General features: G+C 38.1%; 1 pseudogene; it reads left to right on the top strand.

Moving 5' to 3' along the window:
• Positions 1-1,862: 1,862 nt before the first annotated feature.
• Positions 1,863-2,375, top strand: LOC140502271 (elongation factor 1-alpha 1 pseudogene; annotated as a pseudogene).
• The last annotated feature ends 12,706 nt before the right edge of the window (positions 2,376-15,081 follow it).

The raw sequence follows: 15,081 nt of genomic DNA, 5'->3' as shown, positions 1-15,081 counted from the left end.
CAGAACCAATGTTTGGGCTGGACCACACTTCAGTCTCACCGAGGTGAAAGAATTTTCTTACTGACCTTTGGAGCTGTCTTTGGTGTTTGTGTGTTGAGAAATCTGGGAACTGCAGCTGCTACCTGTGATTCATGCCCTGAAGCCTGCTCCACTCCTGTCCTTGCTGCACACCAAGGATGGGCTGTGCTCTGCTCTGAGCCTGATGTGATAGAACTTCCATGATGTCTTGGGCTGGAAATCTCTTTCACCCTGTCTTTTTGTGGCTTCTGCTGCTCTAGATTTTGTTTTGCATCATTTTTTACACATATTTTATGGCTCATGAGGGGAGAGCTAGAGCAGGTCCATCCTTCTACTCTACCATCTTAGCCCCATGCCCCAAACCTATTACTTTTAGCCCTGAATTTAAGATATGTCCATGCAAACAGACTCCAATTTTCTTTACCTTTTGCCTTTGACTCATCCATCTTACTTCCTTATGAAAAGTGACCTAGTCATTTTAAAAGTCTATTTGAGAAATAACTTATCTGTGATTTTGTTTTCATTAAACTATGCAAAGTTTGTTAGTACATAATAAGCTCATCAACATATTTTATAAAGACATCCAGATTATAATTTAGTAGTGAAAGAAATAATGATTCTTATTTCACAGTATGTCTTCCAATAATATTTTTTGTAACTTAGTTTTCAATTAATTTCTGTATCTGACTTTCATCTCACCAGTCTCCAAAATGGCCAGTGTTGGAAACAGAAGAAAAAGAGTGATTTGTCCTCTTTAAGATTTGTTTTTAAGTTTATCTTTTTATATCCAGTTTGTTTTGGTTGATTATGCCAAAAGGTAAGGTATTAGTAAAAACAAACCTGTTACCTACGAGTTTGCACAAAGGAGAAATAGCCCAGACAAAACAGACAGTTACTTTATGTTCTCTAAAGATTTTCCTAATTGTATAATATCTCTTTCTTAAGTAAAATATATACTATTCTTAAACTTATTTTCACCATTGACAAAATAGATACACACAGAACATATAACAAGACACAAAATTAAATCAGGCCTCAACTTCTATTAAGTTTTCTATAGGAGATTTTGAAGTCAAGATCTTACCTGTCTTCTCTATTAAGTATGAACTTATGACCATCTTGTAGCTGGGGTCCTACTGTCAGCCTAGGATCATTCTTCTGTTTCCTAATTATGTGAATGATTTTAAAATCTCATAAAAATTCAATTTAGCAATAATACAAAATTGTTTTAGTCCAATTTGCTAATTGTGTTTACCAATTTAAAGTGCACTTTGTATTTACTCTCTAATATTAGTCCTTAATAGATAGAAGGGCCAATTAAGGTTCCAAGATGAAAACTTGAGAATGATGAAAAATTTAGCAATACCAATAGTTCATTTGTTCTAAGCTAATTTTGGGAGGTTATTCAATAAAATTCTGTAATTTTCAAAGTAATCAAAATTTTATGCTTTGATCAAAGAAATCCCCTAAATACTTTGAATTCTCAAACTAAAATTTGTGCACCTTAATAGTTCTTTCTTCAGTCATTTCTAGACAAGGAGTCTCCCCTTGTCCCAAATGGGATCCTATAGGATGCATTTCTCGTATTATGCCTGACCCCATCTCTTCTGCAGGTGTCCCCAATGAGGAATGGCACTCATCTGAGGAACCTCACCTTAAAGAAATGGACTAGATTCCTGAGGTGTCAAGCTGTTGGCTTATACCATCTGAGAAGTTCACCAACCAAAGGAGGCAGAAATGATCCTCCCTTCAATTATGCATAAAGGGAACTAATCTCCCTAAGCTCTGACCACTTGTCTTGTATTTCAGGTTGGGGAATCCTTTTTAGGAAAGGACTGGGCTACATGACTACCAACAAAATGTACCATGAATCTTTGAGTGAGGCTGCACAAGGGAATAATGTTAGTTTCAATGTCAAGAACATGTCTGTCAAAGATGTCTGCCATGACAATGTGACTGGTGATAACAAGAATGACCCACCTATGAAAGCAGCTGGTTTCACTGCACAGGTTATTATCCCGAACCATTCAAGCCAAATCAGTGCTGGCTATGTATCTGTTCTGGATTGTCACACTTCTCAAATTGCCTACAAGTTTGCTGAACTGAAGAAAATTGATAGTCATTGTGGTAAGAAGCTGGAAGCTGGCCCTAAATCCCTGAAATCTGATGACATGGTTTCCATGGTTCCAAGCATGTCCATGTATATGTAAAGCTTCTCTGATTATCCTGCTCTGGGTTGTTTTGCTACTCATGATATGAGGCAGACTGTTGCAGTTTGTGTCATCAAGGTAGTTGACAAGAAGGCTTCTGGAGCTAGCAAGGTCACAAAATTTGCCCAGAAAGGCTCAAAAGATTAGAAGAATATTCTGTACAACATCTGCCAGCCTAGTCAATCAGTGAGGAAAGAATGGTCTCAGTACTGTTTGTCTTAATTAGCCATTTAAGTTCAATAGTAAAAGACAGGTTAATGATTACAATGCATCATAAAAGCTTAAGGAGGAAAGGAATGTTTTTGTGAACCATTTTTTCCCGACAGTTTTGTCATTAGTTTTTAAAATAAATAATTTTTAAATAGAAACAACTTGAGCACAAATCTGTCAAAAAATTTTGGGAGCATTAAAACAGTTTAATTTGAAAAAAAAATCCATCTACTTCAATTTTACTGATCTCTTGATTTTCAGGATTTTGAATTTGGTGCTGAATTGAGGATTTTTAATTTGTTCTTTCTTTAGTATCTTTAGTTGTGTGCCAAATTCATTGATCTAATCTTTCTTTATTTTTTTGATGTAAGCAATTAGATATATAATTTTTTTACTTAAGAAATGTACAGCAGTCCATCTACAAAAAATATAGAGGTCTTAGCTGCCTGGAACCATAATAAGAGTCAAAAGTGGAAAGTGTCAGCTTAAAAAGTTATTGTAATATAATGCTGCAGTGAGTGCAGTGTGTCCAGAAAGAGAGACAATTTTCCTGCTGGGCAGACCTCATCTGAAATGTGTTCACCATATTTTACCAGGATATGGACAAGCTGGACTCTCTACAGAAGATAGTGAAGGACCTCAAATTCATACCCCTTTGGAGAATTAACTTATTGAGGATACTTAACCTGGAGGAGAGATTTATTTGGCTTACAATGTGAGCTCCTTGAGATAACAGCCTTTTCCATCTTTGTTCCGTTTGCTTTGTATCTCTAGTGCCTAAATGAGTCATTTAAAACCTCTGGACTCCAGAGAAAGATGGTCAAATAAGGCAGTAAATTACCTGGTTCTCTCAAATTCCCCTCCAAATAATTTGAAATAACACTTTGGGAACTTTTACCTTACAAACTGGGATGGGCTGTGTAATCAGGGGAAGATGGGGGAAAACCCTCTTCTGTCACTGCACAGGGGGCCCATGTTCTTTGACCAGATGGGGTCCCAGATTGTGGCTATGGGCAAGGAGGACCTAGCTCACACTAGTAAGTAAGGCAGCAGAGGGTCAGGCTTCTGCTCATGAATAGAGGACCACAACTTTAATTGCCGTGATTCACAGGACAGATGGGTCTCTGGTTCAAATTCTAAGAAAGAGGGGTGAACTAAAGCTCAAATCCCTGTGAGAACAGAGGTTGGTGGAACATTTCTAAAATCTCAGAAAGTGAGAGCATTTGTGATGAAAGCAGGGGGGAGGTCGGAGGAGGAATTCTGGTTACAACTCATAGGTGGAGAAGAATAACTTAGGTCACTCATAAAACAAGGTATAAGTCAGAAAGGCAGTAACCACATCTGACCTTGGATCATAGTACCTTGGAAGAATCAAAAATTCAAAGACTTCTAGATAGAGCTTTGAAAACAGTAATGCAAAAAGCCTGAAACTGAGACATTATCCACTACAACCAGGGAGCAGAGCCTAAACCTAACAAAAAGTTAACAACCAAGAAGTAGGTCATTAATAAAATGAGAACAGATAAAAAACCCAGGAACTGACAATAAGTTGTTTACAAGAAGCTATTTAAATATGAGAGACACACATAGAATCAAAACAAAAAGGGGCTGATGCTAAAAAAAAAGCAGAGGTAGCAATCATGGTCTCAGATAAAGTTAAAGCTAAAGCAGATTAATTAAAAGAGATAAGTAGGAAAAATATATTATGTTAAAAGATACCATAGGATCATGAAGTAAGATCAGAACTACACATATATGAACCAAATGCTATAGCATCCAAGTTTATAAAGAATAAGTTAAAGGAATTACAGGTGGAAATAGATATCAAAACTATAATAGTGGGGGACTTCTATCAGAGATGGATAAATCTAGCCAAAAATAAATAAGAAGTCAAGGTGATGAATAGAATCACAAATAAACTGGATATGATAGACATCTGGATCAAAGTGAATGGGAATAGAAAGAAATATATCTTTTTCTCAGGAGTATATCACCTTTACAAAAAATGACGATATATTATGGCATAAAAATCTTAAAGTCAAATGCAGAAAAACAGAAAAATCAAATGTACCTTTTCCAGTCATAACACAATGAACTTGCATTTAATAAATGATCATGGACATACAGATTAAAGATAAATTACAAACTAAATAACCTAATCTTATAGAATGAGTGGTCAAAACAAATAAAAAATAAATAATTTTATTAAAAAGAATGTCAATAATGAGACAACATAACAAAATATAATGGATGCCACAAAATTAGTTATCAGAGGAAAAATTTTATCCTTTAATGTTTATGTCAACACAATAGAGAAAGAGAAGATAAACCCATGTGATATGTAGTTAAAAACTAAGAAAAAAATTAAAAATCCTCAATTAAACAGCAAACTCTAAATTCTGAAAATTAAATGTCAGATTAATAAATTGAATGTAAGAAAACCATTGATTTAAGGAATAACACTAGGAGCTGTTTTATGAAAGAAAAACAATAAATAGAGAAAGCATTGATGAACATGATTTTTCATAAAAAGATAAGAAAACCATATCACTGGTATAAAAAATAAACAGAGTGACTTCACAACTAATTAAGATAAAATTAAAGTAATTATTAGGAGCTATTTTGCCTAATTCTATGCCAATAAATTTAACAATTTGAGTAAAATGAGAAAATACTTAGACAAATACACACTGCCCTGTTTAACAGAAGAGGAAATAGAATACTTAAATATCCTATTTTAGCAAAAGAAGTTGAACAGACCATAAATGAGTTTTCTAAGAAAAAAGCATCAGAACCAGATAGATTTACAAGTGAATTCTTCCAAACATTTAATGATCATCTAATTTCAATATTAAATCAATGATTTGGAATAGTAGACAAAAAGGAGTTCTACCAAGCCTTTTTCAGAGCTGCTCACCCACCTTTGGTAACCACCTTTCACCTAACTCTCCCCTGTGACTCCAAAAAGCTATAGCATGCACAAACAGTCACACCTCAGTAAAACTGTCTCAGCAAGCAGGCTAAGCATGTAGAGAGTAACTGATAGGCCTCAAACCTGTCAGTGAGTTACCGGTTAATTCAGCCTTGGGCAGGGACTGACTTGGGCATGACAATAATCTTTTTCTGTAAGTGCTTGAAGAGGGGTACAAGCAATCAGATGACCACCACTGGATGTGACTTGAAAGGCAAGCTTCACAAGTTGGATAAGTGACTATCATGCAAGTTGCCACTGGGGTGATGTCTGGAGTAACCCACTCTTCCTTATTTAAATCTATTATCCCTTCTGTGATACAATGACCCCTTTATGAACTAAAAAAAAGTATTCCTGGGGAGGGATGGCTTTCCTACCCCAGTTACCCAAACACAAGAGACTTATTTAGCATTGTACTGCTCTTTCGACCTCCTCACCATAAGTTCATGCACAGTGAATAGTTGGTTCAAAATAATAGCAAAAACAGATACAAGTCCATGAATTTCCCTATAATACCAAATGACACTTATAATTCAAAACTTTCATTTCTCCACTTTGGATGGGAGAGGTCCTAGTTCCTCAAATGGCAGTGCTGCCAACTTTCACAATACCTTGTTTGTAGGGCTCATGCTAAGGAACCTCAGAGACAACAACCGCCTAAGAGGATTTACCATGTTTTTCTCTGAACATTATCATTTATTATTATTTTAACTTCCTAGTTTTAAAAATACATATTCTAATAATCATATAATAGATATATTTATAATATAACTGTATTCAGATGAAAAGGAAGAAATTTGCTTTAGCTGCTCCTCTTAGCCTTCTTGTACTTAAAACATCACCAGTCAGGTGATAATGATTTGTCAAATTCCTTTCAACTTTATCAATTTCTAGAAAGTCATTTATCTTATCACCCCTGACATTTTCATGTTAATCATAATAGTTTATGTAGTGCCTACCATGTGCCAGGTTTATTTCTATGTCTTCAAAATTGCATAAGCTTGTTTTTAGTAATATTTGAAAATGTATATTCTCTAATTTCCTACTTTTTGTTAACATTCCATGTAGTTAGAAAAAGTACCTATAAATGAGATAACATTTTGTTTACTTGTATTTCTGCAAGATCTAAACACTACAGTGCTCATCCCTTACTCAAGCCAGACACTATGTTAAGCACTTCACAACTATGTGTTTTACCCAACAGCTCTGGGAAACAGGTATAAATATTTATTTTTCCCTTTGTACATACAAGGACAGATTAGATTATCTAATTTATTACCATTACAATATTTTTAACCCAATCAGTTTTGATTGATAATGACTAGTGGCAATAACTAAACTTCATTTTGCACAAGGTTCCATTACTTTCATATTCAAAACAATTCATGGTGACATTCCCAACTTCCCATTACTGCTATTTTGTTTCTTTTAGTTACCCAAATAACCACACCAATTCCTTTAAATTTTCTAAATGACTAATCCTTTTGCATGACTATTTAAAGCAGGGGAAAGAAATAATTCTTTGTCTATCAATGAGTTAATTCACAAGCACTCAATGAAATTTATTTTGCAGTCTTATATTGATTGAAGAAGGAACACATGTAGCAACTGTCAAAGGGGGCAATGCTTTAAAAACTTCCTAAATCTTTTCTATTTCAGTAGTATTAAGACCCTCCCTGAAATTTCCTTTTCAAAATTCCAAAACTCTTTACTTTCAAACCCTGAAATTAAGCTATGTTAGTGCAGACTCCAACTTTCTTTACCTTTTGCCATTGACTCATTCTTATTTCCTTATGCAATACTATTCTTACTTTCTTCTACTTGGTTAAGTCCTCTAGTAATTTTGATTCTTTAATGGTTACAAATGCACAGTTCATACCAATTTCTTTAAGGATCTTTGGGCAATTAGAATTAGTTGCAATCACATTGTTTTTGTGATAGGCAAATAGACCCCCAAAACAACTCACTTACCACAAGAAGTTCCTTATTTTAGGGTGTCCCAGATTTTAGTAAGGAGGATGACTTTAGAGTACCATTTATCTCCACAAAGTTAACCTCTTCTGCCAGGCCTAGAGGCCTGAGGGCTACCCGAGTCTTCTTACCTTACCTCTCGCAGGTCTTCGGCTGGCCAAACCGGATAGTCGTATGAGAGAAGAGACCTCCCAGAGTCGAACAAGGGTTAAGCTTTTATTCAGGGTTCTGGTTACAAGTGCAGGGGAATTCTTCCTTAGGAGGGAGCGAGGAATCTCCCAAGGAGGCAAAGATCTTATAATAAGAGATTGGAAGCAGAAGTGTAAGTGGGGAGAGAGGGGGAGGGGAGAGCGGAGAGAGGAAAAACGGAGCCTTCTGTCCTGTCCATGCCCCTCCCGCGCTAAGAGCGCTTTCAGGCTTTCCTGATCCCAATTAAGCTCTCCGGCCCCGTAGTTTGCATCTGAATACCATGCCTGTTAGATAACAATAGGTGTGCCCAGACCCGGGACAGTCTCGAGGGGGATGCTCCTCCCATCACGTTTCTCATGGGAAGAGGCGGAAATACACGAGATTGCTCGGTTTCACTCCTTGATTCCCTGCTGTATTATGGGGGGCCTCATGAGAACTCTAAGATTTAGAAGTTCCCACCTTTACCCGCCCGAGACTGTCCACATGGAATTGAGCTTCCTTCCCCAGCACTCTTCTGTGCTGGAGAGCTATTCATCCACATTGCCCAAGGAAATCAACCAAAATTCTACTGTGGCACAACAACGTAATAGGAATTGCATTATTGGAAAACTATCTGATAGAGATTGTAACTTTCTGAAAGGTTTAGGATGTAAATTCTTCTTTATTTCCTTTCAAATCACTCAAAATTAAGTCCATTCATTTTGTTTTTTTACATAATTTGCAAATTCTTTTCTCTATCTCAAAATTTTTGCATTTTATAGCTTTATAAACCATATGCTCATTTTAATTTGATCTTTTCTGATCTGAGCACCGTCTATTATGTGTGCATTCACTTTATTTTATATCTGTTTCTTATTCATATTCTTGTTTAATTCTATTTTCATTAATTCTTTCTCTTACTATATCCTTATGCAATTTGAGCACATTTTCCCTAAACAATTGATTTCATCACAAGTTTTACTATGTTTCTAGTTTACCTAAACAATCTATATAAACTGCAGTAATATAATGAAATTTTACTTACCTTCAGTTGCTTTCTGATTTGAAAACTTCTCCTTTTTTTTTTTTTTTTGAGAGCATTTTGGGATTCATTTTCAAATGGGATTGATTTTCAAACAAGTCCATTCAGGACTTGTTTGGCACCCTCAGGATGGTTGTTTAAAAGCAGCAAACAACAAAAGGGTAAATGAATTCCAGTTCTACCCACTTTTATTCTTTTCTGAAGATGGTCTGAAATTTCCTTATTCTAATAAAAAGAATTCCTTCCTGTTAAAAGCTCAACCCAACTTTAAGTACAATTTTTAAGTATGCCTTTATTATATACTAAAATTAAAATCAATTTCACAGATTGATACCCCCAAACTTCAGACTTAGCTTTTGGCTAGTTGAAATTTCCTCAGGCTCAGCAAATGTGTTTTCTTTGTAAATTCTGAGTTGTGGAATTATTTAAGATCACAAGATTTTAAATTTAATTTCTCTTATACTATTCTCTAAGTTTTTTCTGTTTTTTTTTTTTAACATTCCTCGAATTCCTGTTCTCTTCCCCTCCCCTTTCTTCTCCTCTCCAAAAGAAGGTAAATTTGGATGGCCAGAAGATGCCCCTTCCCTTCCCTTCCCTTCCCTTCCCTTCCCTTCCCTTCCCTTCCCTTCCCTTCCCTTCCCTTCCCTTCCCTTCCCTTCCCTTCCCTTTCCTTCCTTCCCTTCCCTTCCCTTCCCTTCCCTTCCCTTCCCTTCCCTTCCCTTCCCTTCCCTTCCCTTCCCTTCCCTTCCCTTTCCTTCCCACCACTGCTCTCTGAAACTCATACATTGGAAGGGGCCATCCCCTGCTTACTTCTTAAACAGGCCTTTTCAATGAATGGGCATTACCTCACCCTAAGTGAGTACCTGAATAGACCTTACCATAAAGGGGCCAAGGTCTCCCGGTGCATCCTGGGTCATCTCCAGTTATCCTGATTAATATCTGATTCAGATGGCTCTGGAGGAGAAGTGAGGCTGGTAACCTTGCACAACCTCTCCTCAACTCAAAACAAAGTCAAGTGCAAGTCATTTCATCATTTCTCTGATGGCATGGTCTTCTTCAGCAATTAAGGATGAACACAACCAAGATATCCAGTGACACTAGACAAAAAAGCTCCAAGAGAAGTGGAGGAAGGGGGACAGACAGAAGCTTTGAAGGGTAAGAAGACTGGAAAAAGATGAATCTAGATTATTAAGATATTTGAACACCAAACAAAGGATTTTATATTTAATCTTGAAAGTGATAAGGAGCTACTGAAGTTTATTGAGTTTTTCAAGGATCGAGGCGGAGGTTGTCAGACTGCATTATAGGCAGATTACACTGTCAGCTGAGTGGAGGATGAACTGGAGATGGCAGACACTTGAGTCTGCGAAACCAAATAACAAGGTATTGCAATAGTGTAGGCTATAAATAATGAGGACCTGCATCAGCGGTGTGACATTGTCACAGGAGAGAATCTTTAAGGTATATTTAGCAGGCTTTGGCAAGACTTTTGCTCTTGGGGGTGGACAAGAGAGAAAACTGAGGTTTCTAGACTAGGACATGGAGGATGCTGGTACTCTCTATAGTAATAGGTTGGTAGGAAGAGGGGAGGTTTTAGATGGAAAGATAATGAGATCAATTTTGAGTTTGTTAAGTTTAAAATATCTGTGGTGGGGAGAAGGAAAAGTCATTTATTAAGTAACTACTATGTGTCAAGCATTGTGCTAAGTATCTTACACATATGACCTCATTTGATATTTATAACAACCCTGTGAGGTTGGTGCTATTGTTTTCTACATTGATTTCTTTCTTAAGAATGGATCTTGAAACCCAAATCACTCTGGTGCTCCTGGTTTGGCCAATAATAGATCCCACCCCACACTTCATTTGGCCATTTTTGGGCCCTGATGGCTCAGAGTGACTGTAAATAACAGTTGTTAATGTTTTGGCCAGAAACCCTGAGGGTCTTCCACTCCTAGACTGATTTTTTTAACTAGGTAAATGAGGCAGTTCTTTGCCTCAGTCAAACTGAGATTTAAGAAAGACCTTAGCTTCAACAAGCCAAGGTCTCCTGTGGCAGATGGACAGCATTCTCACGTGGCTCAGTGAAAGGGTGAAGAGCAAAGACACTGGCAGGTGGGGGAAGATACAGTAACTCCATTTATTGATCAGAGGGTCAGGGTATTTAAAGACAGAAAATACAAGTTTACCTGACAATCTGCTCACCTCCTGTCCTAGTAATTTGACCAATCTTAATGTCTTAAAGAATGTTAGCCTAAAGGGCATCATCTATTTCATTATTCCTTGTATTCTGTAGTTCTCTTGTTTATCTCATGGAGACAGCAACATCCAGGGGGGCCTGGGGGGCCATTCTGGATGATAATGAGCATAGTCTCAAAGAACAGGTTTTCCCAAAGTTCTATCCTGAACTTGCCACTGCACTCCATTCTAGCCCTCAGCAGTCTCCTACTGCATTCAGGTCCATCTCCAGTCATCCTGATCTATATGTTGACACTGGAACCAGAAGGCTCCAGAAAAGAGTGTAAAGTTGGTGACTTTGCATAGCCTTTAAATCCAATTCATTTGCAAGTCATGGCTTCACCTTTCTGATGTCATGATCCTCTTCAGGAACAAAGGACAAAAAACAACCTAACACCTTTCCCAGTTCCTACTCTTGATTTAATTCCTTTGGCTCTTCATTCACTCTCCATGTCTTCACTAACCATTGTGGAGTCACTTTCTTGCTGCTTCTAAGACTTCAGACAATTACAGAAGATAGTCTCTGGAGTTCTTATGATCTACAAGGTTTACGAGGTTACATGTGATGGCTTATACTTCACAAGATACCTTGGGGATTGGTGCTAAACAATTTTTTCTTCTTCCCTATTTATTCTATCATTTTAAAAGCTGGACAATTAACTCTTTTGTCTTCAATAATTTTCAATCATGATTTCTTGAAATTCAGTTCCGGGAAATAAGGCTTTGACAAAGCCCATTGGGATTCACATAGAGCATCTGACTGTTCCTTTAAATGCAGATCACTCTGGTTCTCACTAATTGACCTGAACAGGTCCCAGCCCAAGACTCACTTGTTCTTTGTTTGGATTTTAGGGGCAGTTAGGTGGTGCAGTGGATAGAGCACCAGTGCAGGAGTCAGGAGGACCTGAGTTCAAATCTCACCTCAGACACTTGACACTCACTGGCTGTGTGGCCTTGAGCAAGTCACCTAACCCCAATTGCCTCATCCTGGGTCGTCTCCAGTCATCCTGATGAATATCTGGTCACTGAATTCAGGTGACTCTGGAGGAGAAGTGAGATTGATTACCTGCACAGCCCTCCCTTACTCAAAACAAAATCAAGTGTAAGTCATGTCATTATTTCTCTAACGGCATGGTCTTCTTTCACAACAAAGGACAAACACACAGATGGCTCAGAGTGATTGTAAATAGCATTGTTTCTGTTCTGGCCAGAAATTCTGAGAATATTCCCGTCTCAGATTGATTCTTTTGGGAAGTCTCTCACACACACACACACACACACACACACACACACACACACACATACGTACAAACACACACACGCATCCTACAATTCAGTGACACTGGCCTCTTTAATGTTTCTCAAAAAAGACATTATATCTCCTGATTCCAGTCATTTTCTCTGGCTGTTTGCATGCCTGGGATACTCACTCTCCTCATCTCTACCTCCTGGATTTCCTGGCTTCCTTCAAGTGTCAGTTCAAAATCTTGCCTTCTACAGGAAGCCTTTCTTTATCCCCCTTAATTCTAGTGCCTTCCCTATGTTGATTATTTTCCATTTATTATGGTTATAGTTTGTATGTACATGATTATTTATACGTTGTCTCCATTCTTAGATTTGAGAGAAGGAACTGTCTCTTACCTTCTTTTGTATCCCCAGACCTTAATACAACGTAGATATTTAATAAATAACTAAGGATTGACAGAGGGGATATTTCAGTCTTTTGGAAAGATGTCTCATCCATGAATCTGAAGCTCTCAAGAGCCTCTTTGGCTTGAATAGAGTGCTACATGGTAGATAAATCAGATAGGACACTGCCTCACTGTGTAAGATCATGCCACCTGGCCTTTATGAAGGTTTAGGAAAAGTAGCACAAGAGCCAATTTAGAATGTTTACATAGTGCCCAAGCATCATACTATGGTGGTACTGGGGGAAGAATTTACCTTTCATAGCTTTTTCCTGGGCCCTTGCTCACTTGAGTAGATTAATGGGGGGAAGAGAAGGAGATTATCTCTTTACCAAAGGATTTCCATAATACTAGGGTGATAATATGAGAGGAGCATGCAAAGCTTACCCTGGCATTGGGCAAGCTACTTGAACACTTAATACCATTCTGACACTTTCTGATTGTCTGTTATTGAATTCAGGATTGAAAAATGGGTGAAGAACTTCTATTCTGTGTGTTTTGGAACTACTTGGAGGTATTTTAGTGGAAGAGGTCATTCTTAGGACTAAAAAGCCAGATCTGAAAAGACTTCACAGACCATCCATCTCAACCCCTGCCTATAATCATTAGCAAACTGTGTGTGTTCATCCTTCATTACTGAAGAAGACCATGCCATCAGAGAAATAATGACATGACTTGCACTTGACTTTACTTGGAGTGAGAGAGGGCTGTGCAGGTCACCAGCCTCACTTCTCCTCCAGAACCACCTGAATACAGTGACCAGATATTCATCAGGATGACTGGAGATGACCCAGGATGAGGCAATTGGGGTTAGGTGACTTGCCCAAGGTCACACAGATAATGAGTGTCAAGTATCTGAGGTGAGATTTGAACTCAGGTCCTCCTAACTCCTGTGCTGGTATGCTATTCAGTGCACTACCTAGCTGCCTCATTAGGAAACAGAGATTCAAGTTAAGTAGACAAGTGAATATCACAGATTTGACTTGAATACAGGTCCTATTAGTCATTCCACTGTATGAAGCTTCTTGAGTAATCATTCCATGTCATGAAGGAGGCAAAATAGAGATGAAGAATTCTAGCTAGACAAAATAGCCAGAAACTTAAATATCATATAGTCTGCATATATTTATTTTAGTTGTGAATTCCAATAACCACTTTCTATTATATTATGTAGGATTTCTTATATTCAGCAGTTAGAAAAAAATCACTAAGATAATCTGGAATGTGGAGAGACAATAGAGAGAAGTAAAAGAGGGAGTAGATACCAGACAATCCTTTTCATTTATGAATTACCATGGCAATAGCAGAGGAAGAGAAAAGGTAATTAAGAATGGTATATGGCCAGTTTTTGAGTCCAGGGAGCCAAGGAAGCTCAGGGTCCAGGAAGGTACAAAATGACTGTGACCTTGAGGAGGAATTCAGGGACCAGGGAATTAGTGAAATGTGAAAACTTTCCAAAAAGATCTCCTGGATGAATTCTGAGAAGGAGCTCTGCTATCTGATACCCATTCCATATCTCTCCAGATTGCCCACACAGAGTCATGGTGCAATTGGTCAAATATTAGGATGAAATCCAGGTTTGTTGAGGGGTCAAGATGGTGGAGTAGTAGTACGGACTTTCTAGAGGGCCTCCCCACAAGCCCAGTCAAATACCTGTAAAAATAACTCTAAAGAAATTATGGAGCTGCAGAACCCACAGAATGATGGAGTGAAGCAAATATCCAGCCGAAGACAGCCTGGAAATTCACCAGGAAGTATCTATTGCACCATGCTAAGAGCACAGCACAGTCCAATGTGGGTCATGAAACACAAGGGGGGACCTGAGCAGGCCTTGGGGACACTGAATCTCTCACTCCTGTGGTGGTTGCCAGACTTCACAATCCCAAAGGGCCAAAGACAAATGGGAAGGTCAGTGGAAAAAAAATCTGTGTGACCCCTGTGAGAGAGTAGAGTGGCCTGATTCTAGCCCCAAGGTGGCAGAGGGTGGGGGAATCAGAGGAACCCAAGACAGCCACCGTACCAGCAGGAGCAGCTGAAGCTACAGTTACTGGAACTCTACACCCACAGATCATGGGGGAAATTGAGTGGCTGACAGGACACTCCTCACCCCCACTGGAAGCAGATAACTACCGTGACAAAGAGCTCAAAAGTCAAGTATGTGGATGGGGAAATGAAAACAATTGGAAAAAGAATCAGACTATAGAATCTTACTTTGGTGACAAGGAAGATCAAAACATTCAAACAGAAGACAACAAAGTCAAAGCTCCTTCATCCAAAGCCTCCAAGAAAAATATGAATTGGTCTCTGGCCATGGAAGAGTTCAAAAAAAAAAAAAAGGATTTTGAAAATAAAGTAAGAGAAGTAGAACAAAAATTGGAAAGAGAAATGAGAGTGATGGAAGAAAATAATGAAAAATGAGTCAACTGCTTGCTAAAGGTGACACCAAAAATGCTGAAGAAAATAACCCTTTAAAAAAGACTAACTCAAATGGCAAAAGAGATCCAAAAAGCCAATGAAGAAAGAATGCCCTTAAAAGCAAAACTGTCCAGAGGGAAAAGGAAGTCC

The sequence above is a fragment of the Notamacropus eugenii genome, chromosome 4 (assembly GCF_028372415.1).
Source record: "Notamacropus eugenii isolate mMacEug1 chromosome 4, mMacEug1.pri_v2, whole genome shotgun sequence".
Classification (NCBI taxonomy): domain Eukaryota; kingdom Metazoa; phylum Chordata; class Mammalia; order Diprotodontia; family Macropodidae; genus Notamacropus; species Notamacropus eugenii.
This window is presented reverse-complemented; position numbering and strand designations above follow the sequence as displayed.